The 22,192-nt window shown below is 44.5% G+C and overlaps 1 protein-coding gene across 1 annotated transcript in view; it reads right to left on the bottom strand.

Annotated features, from left to right (window-relative positions):
• The window catches only part of LOC141049460 (G-protein coupled receptor 54-like), a 168,307-nt gene that overhangs the window by 125,342 nt on the left and 20,773 nt on the right, over window positions 1–22,192 (bottom strand). The window lies entirely within an intron of this gene.

Raw genomic sequence — 22,192 nt, 5'->3', positions numbered from 1 at the left:
GCAGAACAATACTTCCTATCTTTAACAGCATTGCATATAAAAGGAAAAGACAACATCACGGCAGACTTTTTAAGCCGCAATCGGCTAAAGCAAGGGGAATGGTCTTTAAACACCTCCATATTCAATCTGATTGTTCAAAAGTGGGGATATCCAGAGGTAGACCTATTCGCCACCAGAGACAACACGCAATTGAAACAATTCTGCTCCCTGTATCCCAGAGAAAATCCTCTGGCGGTAGATGCCTTCCTGATAAACTGGGACTTCAAACTAGCCTACGCCTTCCCTCCCCTATCTCTTCTACCCCTGGTGATGAGGAAAATCAGGAAAGACAGAGCGAGGGTTATAGTCATCGCTCCATTTTGGCCCAGGAGAGCATGGTTCTCATGCCTCAGGACCATGTCGGTGTCCGATCCTTGGGTTCTGCCGGACATCCCGGATCTCCTGTCCCAGGGCCCAGTCTTCCATCCTCAGGTGGCTGGCCTTCATCTGACGGCGTGGAGTTTGAACGGTCATTATTAGAAGAGAAGGGTTTCTCCGCAGACCTAATTAACACCCTACTTAGGAGTAGAAAAATCATTACCACAAAAATTTACGTTAGAATTTGGAAAAAATTCCTTCAAAACTCAGAAGTAATCGCTGGGGATTCAGCACCTATAATGCAGATATTAGAGTTCCTACAAAAAGGTCTAGACATGGGACTCTCTACCAGTACCCTTAAAGTACAAGTGTCAGCCTTGGGGGCTCTGTTTAGCTGTAACATTGCTGGTAATTATTGGATAAGCAGATTCATTAAGGCAGCAGGTAGATCCAGGCCAATATTGAAGGATAGGTTTATGCCGTGGGACTTGAACCTAGTCCTCACTGCTATGACAGAGACTCCATTCGAACCTATCTCGTCGGCTTCCCTAAAAAACCTGTCCCTCAAGGTAGCCTTCCTGGTAGCTCTAACATCAGCTCGCAGAATAAGCGATAGTCAGGCCTTATCTAGGTGTCCTCCTTATTTACAGTTTAAAGAGGATAGGGTAATACTTAGACCTGATCCAGCGTACTTGCCAAAGGTATTTTCTAGTTTCCATAGGACACAGGAGATAGTTCTGCCATCCTTCCTCCCTAATCCAACTAACGAAAAAGAAAGGAAACTACACACCCTGGATCTCAGGAGAGGCCTCATAGAATATCTGTCAGTCACCGATCCCTGGAAGAAAGATAATGCCCTATATATCTCTCATCAAGGCCCCAGAAAAGGTTGTAGAGCATCAAAAAATACATTAGCCAGATGGATTAGAGAGGCGATTGCAATAGCATACACATCAAAGGGCAGGTCGCCACCCGGAAAGCTGAGGGCGCATTCCACCAGGGCAATGGCAACCTCATGGGCCGAAAGATCAGAAGTCTCCATCGACCAGATATGTAAGGCGGCCACTTGGTCCTCTCCGAGCACCTTTTATAGTCATTATAGGCTAGACCTGGGTGCTTCCACAGACCTCTCTTTTGGTATAAGGGTGCTGCAGGCTGTAGTCCCTCCCTAAAGCTGATATTACTCTCTGTAAATCTCTCAGGTGGTGCTGTCATGGACGACCGAATAAAGTCTTAGTTACTCACCGGTTAACGGTATTTTTCGGAGTCCATGACAGCACCCGTATATTCCCTCCCTTATAGTTTAATTGGGGTGTGCACGTCTTTTTTCTTGTATATGCTCACTGGTGATAAAAGTTATAATTGTAAAGAATACTGTACATAAATCATGCATTAACCTTGGAAGTCCTCTTGTGCTCTGTAATCCAACTGATGCGTGGGAGAGGTGCCACCCTTTTTGTATCTGTAGGTTTCCTGTTCCTAAAGGGCGGATCCCCTCTCTCAGGTGGTGCTGTCATGGACTCCGAAAAATACCGTTAACCGGTGAGTAACTAAGACTTTTCCGGGTATAGGTCAAGCTCTGCTGAACTGTTGAGTGATATTAAGGGGCACTGAGCACACTAATTCACATACTTGATCAAACAAATTTCTGCAGAATGGAAAGAATGATTGGAACATTAAAGATGCAAATATACAGGCTATATAACCTACAGTGCTTCATGAAAAATTGTTCAGAATTTCCCATATTTCTGCATAAATTTGGCCTAAAATTAAAACAGAATGTCACACAAATCCATCACTGCAACCAATACCAGACACCAGAGCAGTGGAATCTCACCAGTGATCTATGGGTTGTATTCTGGGTGCTATATTTGTGTGCTGACTAGAGATGAGCGACTTTGCCTTTTTTAGGGTCGAGTCGGGTTTCATGAAACCCGACTTTCTCAAAAGTCGAGTCGAACGAAATCGGCCGACTATAGGGAAAAGTCGGGAAAAGTCGTGAAACACGAAACCCAATGCAAGTCAATGGGGAGAAAAGTCGGCTGTGAGTGGAGGACTGTAAACAAACCTGGCATGAATTTTAACCCCAGAGGCGGTGAAATCTCTCTCTCACTCCGTCTCCCTCTCTCTCTCCCACTCCAGCTACGCTCCACTTCTCTCATTGGCTGAAAAGTCACGTGCAAGCATTTGACGAAACCCGACTTTGACGCTTGGGTCGCCGATCGCATGGCCAACTTCACACTGTGGTCGGGTTTCGTTCCATGAAACCTAACTTTGGCGAAAGTCGGCGACTTTTGAATCTGACCGACCTGTTTCGCTCAACTCTAGTGTTGACCATATTTCTGGTGATGTATTCATATTCATGTACTGATGGTGATTCTGTTTCTGTATTCATGTACTGATGGTGGTTCCGGTGATGCGTGCATATATTGATGGTGGGTTTGGGGCCATATTTATGTACTGATCATAGTTCTGGCAATGTATTCATGTACAGATAGTGGTACTGATGGTGAATCTGGTGTTGAATTCATATACTGATGGTGATTTTGGTGATGTATTCATGTACTGATGGTGGGTTTGGTGTTGTATTCATGTATTGATGGTGGTTCTGGTGCTGTGTGCATGTCCTGTTGCTCGTTCTAGCAATGCATTTATGTACTGACCATAGTTCTGTTGCTGTGTTCATGGACTAATGGTTAGAGATGAGCGACTTTGCCTTTTTTAGGGTCGAGTCGGGTTTCATGAAACCCGACTTTCTCAAAAGTTGAGTCGAACGAAATCGGCCGGCTATAGGGAAAAGTCGTGAAACACGAAACCCAATGCAAGTCAATGGGGAGAAAAGTCGGCAGTGAGTGGAGGACTGTAAACACACCTGGCATGAATTTTAACCCCAGAGGTGGCGAAATCTCTCTCTTCTCCCTCTCCCTCTCTCTCTCTCTCTCCCACTCCCACTTCAGCTACGCTCCCGGTACGCTACGCTCCGCTTCTCTCATTGGCTGAAAAAAGTCACGTGCAAGCATTCGGCGAAACCCGACTTTGATGCTTGGGTCGCCGACCGCATGGCCAACTTCACACTGTGGTCGGGTTTCGTTTCATGAAACCCGACTTTCGCGAAAGTCGGCGACTTTTGAATCTGACCGACCTGTTTCGCTCAACTCTACTAATGGTAATTCCAAAACTGTATTCATTTCTAGATTGTGGTTTCTGTAATGATTTCATCACAAACTAAACAATTTGAAAAAAAAATCTATGAAGGTTTGCTATTGTCTTTATGGCACTGACGTTGAGAATTAGGTAACTTAAACCATACAATGAATACCTTTAATCCAAAGCCCAAAATACAAATGATGGTACTGTGCTTATTTTAAATGGTATGTTTAAATTGCACAATGAGGAGAGAATTGATATGTTTAGTTCACACTTCAGGCAGCAGGAAAACTAGAGTTGGCCCTGCACTGAAAAACAATGGTATGCGTGGCAGGATTAGAAAGAAAAAGCTACCTCTTTTGAAAAGAACATTGTTGCCTCGCCGCAGTTTTGTAAAGGTAACTTGGACAGGCCAGAATGATATTGGAATGATGTTTTGGGTGGACCAATCAAAGTAGAGCTTGTTGGTTTAAATGAAATGCATTATGCTTGCAGAATGAAAAACACTGCATTACAGTATCATAACATCTGTGAAACATGATTATGACAGTTTCATAGTTTGGGCCTGTTTTGCCACATCTGGATCTGGACAGCTTGTCATCATTAAAGTTTTTTTTTTTAAAAGTGGAATCGCCACGTCAACGCAAAAAGAACGCATCCCATGCAATCCACAGCATGCTCATTCTTTTTGCAGAATCGCGGGGATTCCGCACCCATAGGATTGCATTGAAAAGCTAATGTTTCGCATGTGGCTATGCCCACCATGCGTGAAGTGAGCGCTTCATGTGCGGATGGTACCCAGGGTCTGGAGGAGGGGAGACTGTCTTCCAGGCCCTGGGTACCATAATCCTGTCAAAAATGGAATAAAAATAAAAAATATTGCTATTCTCACCTTCCCGACAGCTGCTGGAGTCTTCCCGCCTCTCACGATGCTCCCGGCATCTTCCGGTCCCAGTAATGCTTTGCGCGAATGACCGCGATGATGTTGCGGTCTCGCGAGCGTGATGTCATCGCAGGTCCTTCGTGCAAAGCATTACTGGGAACGGAAGATGCCGGGAGCGTCGCAGAGCAGATCGGGGGCCGTCGGAAGGTGAGAATAACATTATTTTTTTTTTTTTTATTATTTTTTGCATCCTATCTTTTACTATTGACTCTGCATAGGCAGCCTCAATAGTAAAAGGTTGGTCACACTTGTCAAACACTATGCTTGACAAGTGTGACCAACCTGTCAATTAGTTTTCCAAGCGATGCTACAGATCGCTTGGAAAACGCTAGCATTCTGCAAGCTAAATACGCTTGCAAAATGCTAGTTTTTCCCGGAATTCCGCATGCTAATTTCCTGCGATTTTCCCGTGGCAAGGAGTTGCGGAATTGCCGCTGAAATTTCCGTGGCAATTCCGCACATGTGCACATAGCCTTATTCTTAAGTTGTCTCTTCAGTAGCAAACAGATTTGCAGTTTCTTTCACATAATTGTTTCTGGAGAAGGTGGGCATTCCTCCTTGATTGACAGTTCTTGTGAGAAGCAAATCTATAGTATCATTAGTACTTTAAAGTTTACCACAAATTCTCCTCTGACATGTTCAGCTATCACATACACAGAGATAAAAGTTCAGTTGAACAAGCACAGCTCCACACAGTTGCTGGGGACTGGTGATTTTGCAAAATTTAGCTTGTAAGGAGATGAGAGATGAAGGGAGGTGAGCAGATAAGTGCTGTATAGAAATCAGTTGGCTGGTATGGTCGGGGCACACACTAGCGGCCAAACTTCATGGAAACTAGCTGTACACTATGAAAAGTAAAAATTCTTACTGCAGGAGAATGACAGTAGATAGAAAAAGCAAAAGTCAATTGCAAACTTGCTTATTTTCATGCTGTGTAACAAGTTAAGGTCTTAGGAATACCCTTTCAATGGAACAAACATGTTTTAACTTTGTCAGCAAAATCCAAAAGAAATGTCACAACATCTGTCTATGGGCAAAAATCAAGAAAACGTGTCATGCAGCAAGATGATAACTCAGTGCTCAAAAGTTGGTCTGCAATATAATAGTTACGTTAATTATGTTGATGCTTTGAAATAGCCAACTTAAAGTTCTGACCTTAAATCAGGGGTTGCCAGTTGTCCAGAAATTCATGGACAGTCCGTAAAAATAGGGCAGTTTTTTCCCTGTCTGTAAAAAGAAATATCAGCTGTCTGTGATTTTTTTTATAGCTTGAGAAACTTATATAGATTATTATGATTGTAGTTATCACCATTTTACACTTAACTGTGTGCTGTATTATCAGAATTATGGGCTGTAGATATACATCACTTATAATCATAATGGTTTACTACAGTTTTTCAATGTGTTCATAAAAAATATTAACTGCCTGTGATTTTTGATAAGTTGTCCAGAAAAAAATTAGAAGTCAAACTGGTAACACTACCTTAATCCCAAAGCATTTTGTGGTAGGACTTGTAGTGATGGGAGAAAATTCACTAACATTACAGGTTGATGAATCTGTAATGTAAGGAGTAATTGGTAGTGATGAGCAAGCATGCTCACCACTACTTGGTACTCGCCCGAGCATCTCACTGCTCGAGATGCTCGGAGCTAGCAGAGTATTTCCGGGGTCACTCAGCGGGAGCTCAGGTCCCCGCCCTGCATGTTTGGTGCTCTTTAGAGCATCAATAAACATGCAGGGATTGTTTGCCACACACTGTAATGCCACAGCCATGTTGGTTGTTGCATTACAGCGATTGCCTGGCCGCACAGCATCATCAGGTCTACGGTATATCAGACCTGGCGCCGCCAGTGTAGGGAGAGTTGCTGCTGAGCTAGGGAGAGATTTGTTTGCTTTGTACTTAGTGTGGGTATACCATATCTAATACACATATCCATTTCAAATAACAGTCCTTCTGAAGACTAATAAAGCTGCATAGATATCAGAGCTATGTAGGCAGGCAGTGTATGTGGAGACTGCAGTGCATATAGCAAGAGGGTCCATTCCAGTTCTGTCTGCTGCTGCGGCTGACTATTACAGATATTTCTAGATATAGCCTCAGGTATCAGGGGCCAGGAATAATTTTTTTTGGATCATAATCCTGATTATTTGCTTTAGAAGCAACCCAGAGAACACCGTATAATACAGCCAGATCATTTCCATATTACAGCGCTAAAAATCCAGCTATTTTAAACTGGGGTTTGTCCGTCCCATAGATCACATATCCGTGCTCTCAAAATTCTGCCATTTTAGTTAGTGTCTTAGCAAAATCATTGACACCAGTTTGCTGAAAAAAAAGTTACCTAAAGGCCAGATATTTCAAACTCTCTGTCCCACGGATCACATATCAGTGAGGTCAAAATTGTGCCATTTCAGGCCTCCATTTAAATTTAAACGTTTTTTCAGAGCGACGGTCCGCTATTTTGGATTGCGCATGCCCAGCAGATTTGCTCTGGCAGGGATTTTAACCCTGTATAGTGTTCCGGAAAAGCCGTGAAGAAAAAAAAATCACTCTCTCTCTCAGACAGTGCAGTGTCAAAAGGTTGTTGGTTGGATAGCGGAAAATGCTTCCAGTCACTTAGCCACCACCACCCTGTCTTCCATATGGTCAAGTCTCAGTAGCTGTGAGTCTGGACTCGCATATTCCTTACCCTGATCCTCCTTCCTCCCACCATGCCAAGTGCCTGGAGACAACTGATTCCACACTTGGACACGCTGAAGAGCTGTTCACTTTTCCATTTATAGATTTGGGCCTCTCGCTCGGTCCACTTGATGCAGGGCAAGAGGAGATCACATGTAGCGATGCCCAAATATTTGAGGAGCCACGGTCACACGAAGGCGTCGGTGGGAAAGCGTCACAAGAGGTGGACAATGATGAGAAACAATTGCTAGACAGTCAGGAGGAAGACCAGGGTGCAGAAGTGGAGGACGAGGTGGTGGATAATATAGTAACTGACCCAAACTGGCAGGAGGACATGCAGAGTGAGGACAGCAGCACACAGGGGGAGGGAGACATAGCAACCCAATGGGCAGAAAGAAGCAGTGTGGTGGCCACAGACAGAAGGCGAGTAACCGTTCCCCGTAACACCAACACGACGGAAGTTGCCAGTCCAACTATTATGTTTTCCCGAGTCTGTTCATTTTTTAAAGACTCTGCCGATAACTCCAAAAAGGCTATTTGCACCAACTGCCAGACCAGCATTAGCAGGGGTATCAAAACTACCAGCCTGACCACCACCAGCATAATCAGGCACATGGCAGCAAATCACCAGATTTTGTGGGCCTGGAACAGTGTTTGCGGGTGACACCACTGCTTCTTCCACTGTTGTGCATGAAATCCCCTGTCCATAGTGCATACAGAGATGCCTCCTGCCCTGCACCTGACGTTGCACACACTCAACTAGCACCATCATCAGCGCAGCATTCGGTTGTCCATATCCCAGTCCTTGGAATGCAAGCGCAAATTTGCAGCCAACGCCCCATAGGCCACACTACTAAAGTCACACATTTTGCAACTGCTTGCACTCTAAATGGTGCCTTTTAGGCTCGTGGAGGCGGAAGCTTTCCGCAACGTGATGGCAGTGGCCGTCCCTCAGTACTCTGTTCCCACCCGCCATTGTTTCTCCGGGTGTGCCGTCCCCGCATTACACAAGCACGTGTCCCACAACATTAGCTGTGTCCTCAACAATGCAGTTACTGGGAAAGTCCATCTAACCACTGTAAGGTAGCATTGTCAGTTCAGGTAGGGGATACTCGCTTGGCAGCCAAATAACCAGATCCGGCACGGGTTTTCCATAAAATAATAACAGTCCATGCATCAAAACCATCAAAGCAATAGAAAACAGCATAGCGTCCATGACAGAGCTTCACTCTGTTATCTCTGTGGTCACACAGGTTGTGCCATGTCCAGCACACAGGCTCTCTTAGCCTCACAGTTATATCCCCTCTCTGGGTTTACCTCATGGCTGCTTCACCACGCTGCAGACGTCCATTCCCTCCAGGGAACTATCAGGCACATGCAGCCATTAAACACAGCATTCACAGTTTTCAGGCAGGAAGCCCCATCTTCCCAGCGGGACCTTCCAAAACGGACCAACCAGGTCCCAGCATTCACTCCATGTGACCTACCCTGGCCACCTTATATGGTCCGTAGCCACGCCCACTGGATCACATGGCAATGACCTCATCACAGGTCCTTCAACCACTTATACACACTTTACAATAGCGTTCTTAAACACGCACCCTGGGTGGGTTTGTAGGTAACTGGTCCCGCATGTCTCATCAGCTACCTGGAGACTTCTCCCTGACACATTGGAATGAAAGATCAGCTCTGCTGATCAGCACATAAGCAAGCCTCCATCCCAAGGCCATCCACCTTGAGATACATAACGATCCTTAAGCACCCTGCTCCTGTTACCACTCTGGACAAGGCTATCCGTTCGTCCTGGGACACCACACAGCGCCCCCTAGCGGACACAGTGGTCACTACACCACACCACGGACACGTGGACAAGTGCTTGTGTGCAGGGATGGTACATCTCGCTGATAGCACACTGGGTTAACATAGAGGAAATCTGGACCCAGACAGACCTTGGGATGGAACACGTCCTCCCAACGCTGAGGATTGTGGGCCCTAGGTCAATCAGGGTTGCCCCCAGAGACTACAACTTCTGCACCTCCTCCTCCTCCTATTCAGCCTCCACCTCCAAAATGACCACATCAGTCACAAGCTGGACGCACTGCAGCACTGCCTCAGACTGTGCTGAAGCTGATATGCTTAGGTGACAAACCGCACAATGCTGAAGAGTTGTGGACAGCTCTGAAAGAGCAGGTAGATCTGTGGCTGAAACCGCTGAACATACAGCCAGGCATGGTCGTGTGTGACAATGGCCGGAACCTGGTGGCGGCTCTGAGGCGAGATGCCTGGCCCATGTGCTTAATCTCATGGTTCAGCGATTTCTCAAAATTTACCCGGAGCTGCCGGATCTGCTTGTGAAAGTACGCCACCTGTGTGCCATGCTTCAGCAGTGTTTGCAGCTTCCGGCTCACCAACTGGTGTGTGATGTCCCCACACATTGGAGCTCTACACTGCAGATGTTGGAAAGGATTTGTGAGCAGAAGAGGGCTGTTGTTGACTGCCAGCATCAACAAGGCCATTGGTATTCAGTTCAGACTCCACACATAAGACCTCAGGAGTGGACAAGAATGTCAGACTTATGTACCATCCTCCAAAACTTTGAGGACTCCACCAAGATGGTGAGCAGCATTGACACCATAATTAGTGTCACCATCCCGCTTCTCTGCATTATGAAACGCTATTTGCTCACAATCAATAAGGATGCATTGCAGGCAGAGCATGATGAGATGCAGTAAGGAACCATACAGGGTGATTACACACAGCCCAACCTCATCTCATCGCAACATGAATTGGGTGACGAGGAGGAAGAAGAGGAGGTAGTTTCATGCGCTATAGATGGTACTAACTGCACAACTGTCATACCGTCTGTTCAGCATGGATGGCTAGAGGACAGGGAGGAGGAGGAGAAGAGCATGGTAAGTCATCCTCTTGGTGAGGACATGGAAATCTTGCCTGTTAGCAGTCTGGCATGCATGGCTGAGATTATGTTATGCTGCCATTCCTGTGATCCTCGCATTATCCAAATTTTAGGTGACAGTCAATACTGGTTGATGACATTTCTAGACCCATGCTACAAGGAGAACTTTCTATCTCTTATTCCTGAGGCGGAGAGGTCTACTAAAATGGGGCAGTACCAGAGGGCCTTTGTTGCAGAATAGTTAAAAAAAATTCCCATCTGAAAACGATGGCGGCAGAGGTCACAGTTCGTTGAACAACCAAGAAGTACAGGCGAGAGAGACACAACTCCAATCCAGCAGAGGCAGGAGAACACTGGCAAAGTTTTGGGAGAGTTTTCTCAGACTCTAACATCGTACTCCCACAAGGAGTGCAAAGTTTTGGAAGATGCTGAGGGAGTACCTTGCTGACCATACCAATGTCCTCCGTGATTCCTCTGTGCCTTATAATTATTGGGTATCCAAGCTGGACACATGGCTTGAACTGGCTATCTAAGCCTTAGAGGTTCATAGAATCATAGAATCGTAGAGTTGGAAGGGACCTCCTGGGCAATCTGGTCCAACCCCCTGCCCTGCCGCCAGCGTTTTGTCAGAGCGAGTTTTTAGTGCCGCTGGAGGAATTATAACTGATATGTGCATCCGCCTGTCAACTGAAAATGCTGACAAGCTGACTCTTATAAAAATGAACAACGGCGGGATTGGGCCAGACATCTCAACACCACTGAATGATAGCAGCGTAACATAAACCCAAATCCAGTGTCTCTTTTTGGGACGTCTATTCCAATGCACCTCTTCATACCCACACAAGGGTATATGCTTCCTGATTTTGGCTATTTGCTGTTGTCCTCCTCCTTCTCATCCTCATCCTCCTCCACCATATCACCAGGGTGACCATGGTCTGTGGTGCAACACCCACATAATTTTTTAAACGGTGTTTATGATGCCTGTACCAAAAAAAATGGTTATACAGTATGTTCATGTATACCCTCCAGGGGTAAATGTTTGTCAGTCCATAGTGCATGGACATTACAAATATAGGAGACCCGCTCCTTACTAATGGGAACATTTTTTATGAGGCCCTTCTCCACATCTCTTCCAAGGTGCATTGGAGTGGCTCCAAATTTTTGGCAGCTCATGCATTCACTGCATTGGCAAACACTATGGGAGACCCACTTCTTCATAATGGTACCATTTGCTCATGAGGCTCTCCTCTACTTCTCTTCAAAGGGGCATTGAAGTTGCTCCAAATTTTTGGCAGCCCTTGCATTCACTGCATAGGCAAACACCATGGGAGACCCACTTCTTCATAATGGGAACATTTTTTCATGAGGCCCTCCTCTACTTCTCTTCAAAGGACCACTGGAGTTGCTCCAAATTTTTAGCAGCCCTTGAATTCACTGCATAGGCAAACAGTATGGGAAACCCTCTTCTTCATAATGGGAACATTTTTTTATGAGGCCCTCCTCCACATCACTTCCAAGGGGTATTTGGGTGCATACAAGTTTTTGGCAGCCCTTGCATTCACTGCATAGCCAAACAGTATGTGAGAACCACTTCCTAAGAATGGGAACATTGTTTTCAGGAGGCCCTCCTGTACGTCTCTTCAAAGGGGTATTGGGGTTCGTCAATTTTGGCCAGGCCTTGCAAACACTGTATAGGAAAACAGTATGGGAGAACCACTTCCTAAGAATGGGAACACTGTTTTCTTCAGGAGGCCCTCCTACAAACAATTCAAATGGGTATTGGGGTGCGTCAAAATTTTGGGCAGGACTTGCATTCACTGCATAGGTAAACAGTATGGGAGAGCCACTTTCTAAGAAAGGGAACATTGTTTTCAGGAGGCCCTCCTGAACGTCTCTTCAAAGGGGTATTATGGTGTGTCTGTGACGCGAGTTACGGTACTAAATATGTATACTACTTACTGTTTGTAAAGGGAGGTCAAACAATCCGAGGTCAAGTCCAGACAATGGTGCAGTACTACAAAGGGAAGTCAGAGATGAAGTCCAATACATGAGCCAAGGTCAGAAAAGCCAGAGAGACAAAAACAGTTACAGGGAGCAGGCACAAGCAAAATCAGGTCACAAGCAAAGGGTCCGAGTCCGGGAAGCGAATCAAGTTAAGCAGGGTCAGGCACAGAGCGCAGAGGGATCAATGTTCCACAGGCAACAGAAAATGTATGATTGATACTGGAGAGAGGAACTAGCATGCTTAAATAGAATCCTGATTAAGGAAAATGAACACAGGTGATTGCAGCACAGTCCCAGCACAGACTGACAGCCCTGACACAAAGTAACAAAAAGACAGAAACAGAGTGGAAATCGTGACAGTACCCCCTCTTCAAGGGGGGTCCACCGGACCCCCAGGTTTCCCAGGAAACCTCCGATGAAAGGCCTGGACCAACTGACCATCCCTTACAGAATGAGCTGGAACCCAGGATCGTTCCTCAGCTCTATACCCCTTCCAATCTACCAGATATTGAAGGGAATTCCGGACCATTTGGGAATCAATGATCCTCTGTTATGAACAGGTCACCGAGGAGGATGACAGGACTAGGCTAGGCCACCAGGAAACCAGAAAGGTTGGTAACTTAGCGGATTGCAGACCCCTAATCCTAACAACACAACTAACAGTAGCCGTGGAGCGTACCTACGATGCCCTAGACGCCTCAACACGGCCGGAGAACTAACTAGGCCTAAAGCAAGAAAGGTGAACTCTAAACTGCCCCGGAGTAGAACTCCAAAGAAATAGAAATCCCCCAAACATATATTGTCGGTGAGACAAGATGAAACACAAACGCAGGCAGAAAATAGACTGAGCAAATGATGGGGCCTGAACTGACTAGATAGAATAGGAAAGGAAAGACACTGTCTGCAATCACGCAAAAACCCTAAAAAATCCAACACGACTGACGTACCAAAAAACACTGAGGTCTCACGACCTTGCCCCCACTATATCAGCATTCTAGTATGAACTGGCAGCAAAGCAAAAGAGACTAATATAACAGGGGACTGAACAAACTGACACAAGCTGTAACATATGGAGCGGGGTCCAGCACAGCCCCCAGCAGGGAGCACGCTGAACCCTCACAACAAGCAGAAAGAGGCAAAACCAGATCAGATGCAAAGGATTAGCAAATGAACAACTTAACTGAAAAATGCAGGATCAGGGCAGGAGACATCAGACCTCAGAATGCACAGGAAAACTAATCACCAGCAGGATTGAAGGACTGGATGAACAGCTCCCTCCAAAAAATGCCTCCACTGTTCAAAGGCCAATTTGAACGCAAGCAACTCCCAATTACCCACATCATAGTTTCTCTTAGCAGAAAATTTTTTAGAGAAGAAGGCACATTGTCCCAGGTTAGTTAAAGTCTCAGGACCTTGAGACAACACAGCACCCACCCCAACCTCAGAAACATCTACCTCCACAATAAACGGCCTCTGGAGGTCTGGTTCCACCAGAACAAGAGCCGACATAAAACATTTCTTTAAATTTTAAAAAGCCCCAACCGCTTCCGGCAACCAAACCTTTAGCTCCGTTCTTTTATGAGATCTGTAAGAGGCTTGACGATCTGAGAAAATCCTCTAATAAATTTTCTAAAATAATTTGCGAACCCTAAAAAGTGCTGCAGAGCCTTAAGGTCGCTGGGTTGAACCCAATCAATGATGGCCTGAACTTTCCCAGGATCCATCTTAAACCCAGAGGCTGACACTATGAAACCCAAAAATGATAAAAGGTACATTTTTCAATTTTAGCGAACAACCAATTATCCCTCAACCTTTGCAAAACCAAACGGACATGTTTATGATGTGAAACGAGGTTAGGTGAAAAAAATCAGAAAGTCATCCAAATAAACCACAATAAATCTCCCAATATACCGTAATCAGAAAAAATATCATTCATAAAATTTAGAAAAACTGCAGCTGCATATGTTAGACCAAAAGGCATGACAAGACCTTCAGATGTTAAAAATGCTGTCTTCCACTCATCATCCTTACAAATCCGTATATGATTATAAGCCCCTTTAAGAACCAGTTTGGAAAACCATTTGTCCCCAGAAAGTTGATTATATAGATTAGGAATGAGTGGAAGTGGATAAGTATTTTTAACTGTTATTTTGTTTAATTCTCGGAAACTGAGGCAGGGATGAAGACCTCCGTCTTTCTTTTTAACAAAAAAGAATCCGGCAGCTACGGTTGATGAGGATGGGCGAATATGACCTTTTCGTTAACTCTCGCTAATATACTCTTCCATGGCTGACCGTTCAGGGCCAGACAAGTTATACAAGCGAGCCTTGGGTAATTTGGCATTAGGAATGAGTTAAATTGCACAGTTATAGGGGCGGTGAGGAGGTAATATCTCAGACTCTTTCCGAAAAACATCTCCGAAGTCTTTCAGGTATTCTGGAAGACCCTCCAGACTAACAGAGCAAACATGCACAGGTCTAAGACCTTTTTCAATACAAAAAGAGACCCACTTCTTAAGAATGGGAACGTTGTTTTCAGGAGGCCTTCCAATACGTCTCTTCAAAGGGGTATTATGGTGCGTCCAGATTTATGGCAGCTCTTGCATTCACTGCATACACAAACAGTATGGGAGAACCACTTCCTAATAACAGGAACATTGTTTTCATGAGGCCCTCCTGTCCATCTCTTCCAAGGGGTATTGGGGTGCGTCTAAATTGTGGGCAGGCCTTGCATTGACTGCATAGACAAACAGTACGGGAGACCTACTTCCTAAGAATGGGCGCATTGTTTTCAGGAGGCTCTCCTGTGTGTCTCTTCAAAGGGGTGTTAGTGTGCATCGAAATATATGGCAGCTCTTGCATTCACTGCATACACAAATAGTATGAGAGAACCACTTCCTAATAATGGGAACATTGTTTTCAGGAGGCCCTCCTGTACATTTCTTCAAAGGGGTATTGGGATGCGTCCTAATTTTTGGCAGCTCTGCCACTCACTGCATATGCAATAACAGTATAGGAAATCCACTGTTTAATAATGGGAACAACAAAGCATAGCCGGCTGATGGATCTCTAAGAATAGTGAGGGCCGCCTGATGGCCCTATAAAAATAGGCTTTGTGACTTTCAGAGTCCCTCCTTCATAAATGAAACAGGATGTGTCTGATGATGTGTCACACACCACATGGCCAGATAAGGTTGTAAAATGTTAAAATGACATTTCCCAGTAAACGCATTTGTATTGGTTGAAAGCAATGCTAAAGTTCAAAAACACATAAAAAACGCTACGTGTGAGCATAGTCCAAAGTATGGAGGAGCATTTTTGTTTTTGTTTATTGTTTATTTATTTTGCCTTACATACAAGTCATTATCCTGAAAAGGATGTTCCTTAACATACAATATTTCCCAGAAAATCCATTTTGGTTTCGTTTTTGTATGTTTTATTGTGAGTCTGTAAAAGTGGCGTAAGACTCTGTCAACATTGTTCACAGCAGTGACATGGGAGTCAGAAATGCTTTCAGGGATCTTCCCCATGATGTTACCATGTCAATTAAACACTGTTCAAATCGATTTCTGCAATTTCTAGACCCTCTAAAGACCACCGGGGGGGCCACTGAAAAAATGCTCGAGTTTCCCATAGACGTACATTGGGCTCGTTGCTTGGGTCGAGCACCCAAGCATTCCAATTTGCTCAACCCGAGCAATGAGCAACTGAGCATTTTAATGCCGCGGTTTGCCTGCGGATTTGTCTGCGTTTTTGTAAGCTAATTAAAGATATGTTATTTAAAAAAAAAAAAAAACATTTGTGATGTCATTTCTGTCCAACCTCCTCATTTACATTTGTCCAACCCACACTCCATTACACACACAGATAGACAGATAGATAGATAGATAGATAGATAGATAGATAGATAGATAGATAGAAGGATAGATAGATAGATAGATAAATGGAAAAAAAAATCAGGCAGCACTCCAGTTCAAGGAAAAATTGTGGACTTTAATCCAGCACCAAGTTGTGCAATGTTTCGACCTTACAGCACAGATTGTGGACTTTAATCCAGCACCAAGTGGTGCAACGTTTCTACTTCACAGCAGGTCTTTGCTGAGGTCGAAACGTTGCACCACTTGGTGCTGGATTAAAGTCCACAATTTTTCCTTGAACTGGAATGCTGCCTGATTTTTTTCCTTTTATATTTTGCGTTGGACAACTGCATTACTCATGAAGTATTGCACCCAAAATCTGCTGAAGTTTGTGCTGCTATCTGTTATTTTCTATTCAGATAGATAGATCTATCCATATATCTATCTATAGATATATCCATAGATAAATCTATAGATTTAGCCATAGATATATCTACAGTATAGATATATAGCCATATAAATTAAAAAAAATTGAGTGGGCTCCTGTGCAATTTTCTGCGCCAGAAGGGGAAAGTTGACGGCCGGGGGCCAATATTTGTAGCCTGGGAAGGGGGTAATACCCATGGCCCCTTCCCAGGCTATGAACATCAGACTGCAGCTGTCTGCATAGCCTTTACTGGCTATTAAAATAGGGGGACCCCCAAAAAATGACATGGGGTCCCCCTATATTTTATAGCCAGAAAGGCTACGCAGACAGCTGCGGGCTGATATTCATAGCCTAGGAATGAGCCATGGATATTGCCCGCCTCCCCCCCGGCCACAAATACCAACCCGCAGCCGCCCCAGAAATGGCGCATCTATAAGATGCACTAATTCTGGCACTTAGCCCCTCTCTTCCCACTCCCGTGTAGCGGTGGGATATGGGGTAATAAGGGGTTAATGTCACCTTGATATTGTAAGATGACATTAAGCCCTGTTAATAATGGAGAGGCGTCAATAAGACGCTTATCCATTATTAATCTTATAGTGCTAAATGGTTAAAAAAAACCACACACATAAGAATAAAGTATTTTAATGAAATAACACACAACACGGTTTTCATATTTTTATTGCACGCCCAGATCCAAGCGATGCTCTCGATCTCCTGTAATAAAATGTAAAAAAATAAACAAACCATATACACCCTGTCCGACGCAGTCCAATTAATAACAAGTGTCCCACGACGATCTCCCCTATAGAACAGTGACATCAGGTGATGTCACTGCTTCTATAGGGCCTCCCAGTGATGAACTGACAGGAGATAGTCCTCCTGCAGTGCATCACTGAGGTTACCTGAGTTCAAAGTCTCACTTTACAGCAATGCTGCGTGAGAATTAGGGTTAGGGCTAGGGTTATTGCTAGGGTTAGGGTTACAGGACCTCTTTCCCGGCGGAGGGATACCTCTGCCTGTCATTTCAACGTGGGAGCCCCTGGAGAGCGGTCGCATCAGCTGATGTGGCTGCTTTCCATGGGAGATCGTTGTGGGACCCTCTTTATTATCTGGACTACGGCAGAAAGGTAAGTATAGGTTGGTTTATTATTTTATCTTTATTACAAGAGATTGATGGCTTCGAGGAATTAGGTGTATATGGTGAGTATGTACTCTGTTATGTGTTGTATGTTATATGTATGTTCTGTATGTTGTATGTTCTGTATGTGTTTGTTTTTACATGCAACACATTAGCCGGATGATGGGACTACTACTGACTTGTAGTTCCATCGGACGATGCCTGCATACACATACACACACACACCACGACAGAACCCCCCGCACAGCCCGATGACCCCCCGCTCAGGCCCGATGACCCCCGCACAGGCCCGATGACCTACCCGTAGAGGTCTGATGACCCCCGTACGGCCCGATGACCCCTGCACAGGCCCGATGACCCCCTTGCACAGGCCCGATGACCTACACACACACACACACACACACACACACACACACATATATAGGCCCATACACACACACATAGTCACCACCCACACACCATACACGCACACAGTCACCACCCACACTCCGCCCACAATCTTCCCCCCTCCCGATCTGCAGCGTTTCACCCTCAGCAAAACCGCAGATCTTTTTTAGACCTGCGGTTTTGCTGCAGAAGTGCCCGACTCAATGCAAGTCAATGGGTGCAGAAACGCTATAGATCTGCACAAAGAATTGACATGCTGCGGAAATGAACCCGCAGCGTTTCCGCGTGGATTTTTCTGCAGCATGTGCACAGCGTTTTTCAATTTACATAGGATAACATGGTACTGTACAACGCAGGAGATTCTGCTGCAGACCCGCAGGGCCAAATCCGCTGCGGATCCGCGGTAGTATCCGCAACGTGTGCACACACCCTAAAAGTTACATAGTTACATAGTTTTGAAGGCTGAAGGAAGACCTTATGTCCATTTGGTTCAGCCTATTTTTAGTGCAGCTGTTCTGCACTAAAGTCCTCTAAGTAATTGCTGCAAAAGCTGGTAATACCAGACACTGAAAGGAATAGTTTGCTGCCAAACTCAAATTTTCACCTAATACTCAGGCCAAGGCTACACAGCGACATTGGATAGTACACCAGTTACGTAACAATGGTTTGCTCAGTGCCGCTGCTACATCGCAGCATAATACAAGCAACAAACAGTTGTAGGAAGCCAAATATCATCGTATTCTTTATAAAGGTGCTTTTAAAGCATTCACTTGTATTGCACTGCAATGTAGCAGCAGTGCAGAGTGAACCTTGGTTAAGTAACAGGTGTGGCCGTGTAGCCCTAGCCTAAAGGTTTACATACTTTTGCCAGTCACAGTCCTGTGACATTTAATAATTTTCCTCTTAAAAACATTACAGTCTAAAGGCTCATTCAGATGCCCGTGCTAATCGTTATGAGCATGGAGCACTAGTGCACAGACAGGCCTTGGCTCTTCTGACCCATGCATGACAGCTTCATGTCACCACGCGCACACTGCATTAGAGGTACAGGGGGAATGATGGGAGAGGGAACGTCATATGATGCTCTCTCCTCCATCATTGCTTTCAAATGTACGTGCATCTATGAAGCTGATATGGTTGAATGTGGGGGGGGCAGAATCGAACCACCCCCCCTAGGGGCCCCATAGTGGCTGCATGGTGTGCCGCTATTAGTAACACACCACTGGCTGGGAGCCCCTGGGGGAGCGGGTACCCTAGTAAAATGTCTAGTCTGCCTGCCCCTAACTCCAGCCCTGTCTTCAATAAGGCTGCACCCTAGAGAGTTTTAACAAATTTAAAATAGACATTTTAAACGCAGAAGATAAACTTTCTCTTTTACAGACTTAAATCATTATTTCCATGTTTAAGGTCATCCTGTTTCACGCAACAAGGAAACTGATGCCAGAACTGATCCTATAGTTTTCTATGGGATAGTATCCAGTAATGAAGTACATCTTGTGTTGCACCGGATTGACTCCTGAACCAGATCAAAAAATGTTGCATGCAGTATTTTTGGCTCTGACTATAGCCACCAGAAACTTCTGGACAGTCTGTAAAAATTGAACATATTTTTCCTCTGCCTTTAAAAAACAGTCCATAATTAGGGATGAGTGAACCTAAATGGTAAAGTTCGGGGTTTGTATCGGACAGCAAGTGTACGATGCAGGATCCCAAACACAAACTTCTCCCTGAAGTCCCTGCTACTGTTCGGTTTCATCAGCCAAATAATACTTGTTGAAAGGCTGCAGCACAGCCAATCAACAAGCTTTAAGGCTGTGGGCACTTCCAGCACCATCAGAGCAATGCCAAGTATTGGCATGGCTGTGATTGGCCGGAGTCACCTGTGACCCGGCCTGTAAAAACACCGGATCATGGGTGGTGTGAGGGAAAATGCAAAAGGAATTAATAAATAATTTTAAAAAACTATGTGGGGTCCCCCTATTTTTAGTAATCAGCTAAGGGAAAGAAGACAGCTGTGAGCTGGTCTTATTAATCTGGAAAGGGACTAATATCCATAGACCTTTACAGCCTTTTAATATCAGTTCCCAGCTGTCTGCTTTGCCTTAGCTGGTTATTAAAATAGGTAAGACCCTAAAAAAATATGTGGGGGTCTCCCTACTTTTAATAACCAGCTAAAACAAAGCAGACAGCTGGGGGTTGATATTAATAGGCTGTGAAGGTCCATGGATGTTTGCTCCTTCCCAGCTTAATAAGACCAGCCCACAGCCATCCCAGAAATGGCTCATCAATTAGATGCATCAATTCTGGTGCTTAGCTTCGACTCTTCTCGATTGGTGTGATGGCAATCGGGGTAATGGGATTTTGGAGTTGATGTCAGCTGTGTAATGTCCGATGACATTAAGTCCAGGGGTTAGTAATGGTGATGCATCTATAAGATGCCCTCATTACTAACCCAGTAAGTAAAAACAAAAATAAACACACAGAAAAAAATCTTTATTTGAAAAAAAAACTCCCCAACAATTTCCCTCTTTCACCCGTTTATTAAAAAAAAACCCACACCAGTCCGCCGTAGTCCAAATGGAGGTCCCACGCTGGTCCACCATAGTTCATATGGAGGTCCCACTATGATCCCGGTCTCCGTCTTCCAGTGCACGAAGCCACTTCAATGAATGGGGCTCCATAGATTAGTGCATCATCACTGCCAGATCTCATGCAGTACTCAGATGAACCTTGCGGAATACAGTGTGAGAGCCAGAATAAGTGGTAACATGACATCATTAGCCTTGAAAGTAACGTCACTGCCCATTCTTGAGACTCTGTAGGTCACTTGCGGTCATGTCACCGCTCATCATTCTAGCTCTCACCTTGTAATCCATGAGACCGGCGGAGTTCAGCGTGAGACACAGCAGAGGCTGCTCCTGGGAAGGTCCATGGATATTGGTCCCTTCCCAGCATAATAAGACCAGCTCACAGCTGTCTGATTTCCCTTAGCTGGTTATTAAAAAATAGGGGGCATGTAATATTTTTCATTTATTATTTTATTTATTTCCAAATACAGTAAATGGCACAGGCAAGGCACTGCTCCACTCCTCCACTTGGTCCTCTGCCTCTTGGTTGAAGATTATTATTATAATTTTTTTTTTCCATGTTATTTTAAGTACGGTAATTTCCTTATCCACATTTGTTTGCAGTGCAAGTATCTTACTCTTACCCCCATGTTGCTTAATTTTTCAGCTCCCTAGCCCTTACTATGACCATTTTACAGCCATTTTACAGCACCAAAGTTCGGTTCCCCGTTGTTTGGGTCCAAGGTCAAGTTCAAGTCAAGTTTTGGTACCTGAACTGAACTTTGAACTAAGTTGACAAACCCGAACTCCCATGGATCTGCTCATCCCTATCCATAATCTTTAGAAGGACTTGAGAAACTTGTGCACGGTATTCTGATTGTAATTCTCATCAAGTTTTCAGGTCATAAAAGAATGCTTCTAGAAATATATCACCTATCAGTTTATTGAAACCATGCAGTGTTCCAATGTGTCTAAAAAAGAATGTCTGTCTGTGATTTATATTTAAGTTGTCTAGAACTGGGCCATATTTGCCACTGGGCACTGCAGGTCCGGTGCTTAGGGTGGCAGGTTACGGTGGATGGTGATAATTTAAAAGTAAAATAACAAACAAACCAAAAATTTTATTTTTTCTTGCTGGACCAAATAACAACACAGGTATCTTTACAGAGGAAGGTGGGAGAGTTTGGAGATTCATCGTCTTATTGGGAGTTTTTTTTACATGTTTTTGGCCCTTTAATTCTAAGCAGATCATTGGGATCCTATCCTGAGATCCCCACTGATTGTTCAGCTTTTTCAGTTTGCAGTTCAGGAATCAGGGGTGCTTGTATAGCATAGTACAAATACAGTAGAATCTCATAGGCTTTGTGTGCTCCTGTATTCTGGGCTGCACATGTCTAACAGCTTTCTATGTACTGATGGTGTTTTTGGCTCTGTATTCATGTACTGATAGTGGTTTTGGTGATGTATATATGTACTAAGGGTGGTACTGATGATTTATTCATGTACCGTTGGTGATTTATTTATGTACTTATGATGGTTCTGGTTATGTGTTTATGTACTGATGTTTCTTGTGTTGTAGTCATGTTCTAATGATGATTCTGGTGATGTAGTCATGTACTGATGGTGGATCTGGTGACCTACTCATGTACTGATGGGTGTTCAGGTCCTCTATTCATGTAGATTTTACTAAATACAATTTTAGAGGCTTAGTGTGGGCTCTGATGCACACATGAATAGCATAAAGATTGAAAATACAGCTGCTTGAATG

Source organism: Dendrobates tinctorius, unplaced genomic scaffold (genome assembly GCF_039654945.1).
Source record: "Dendrobates tinctorius isolate UK_male_01 unplaced genomic scaffold, ASM3965494v1 ptg000144l, whole genome shotgun sequence".
Lineage (NCBI taxonomy): Eukaryota > Metazoa > Chordata > Amphibia > Anura > Dendrobatidae > Dendrobates > Dendrobates tinctorius.
The sequence above is the reverse complement of the archived record's forward strand: the minus strand, read 5'-3'. Positions and strand labels throughout refer to the sequence as shown.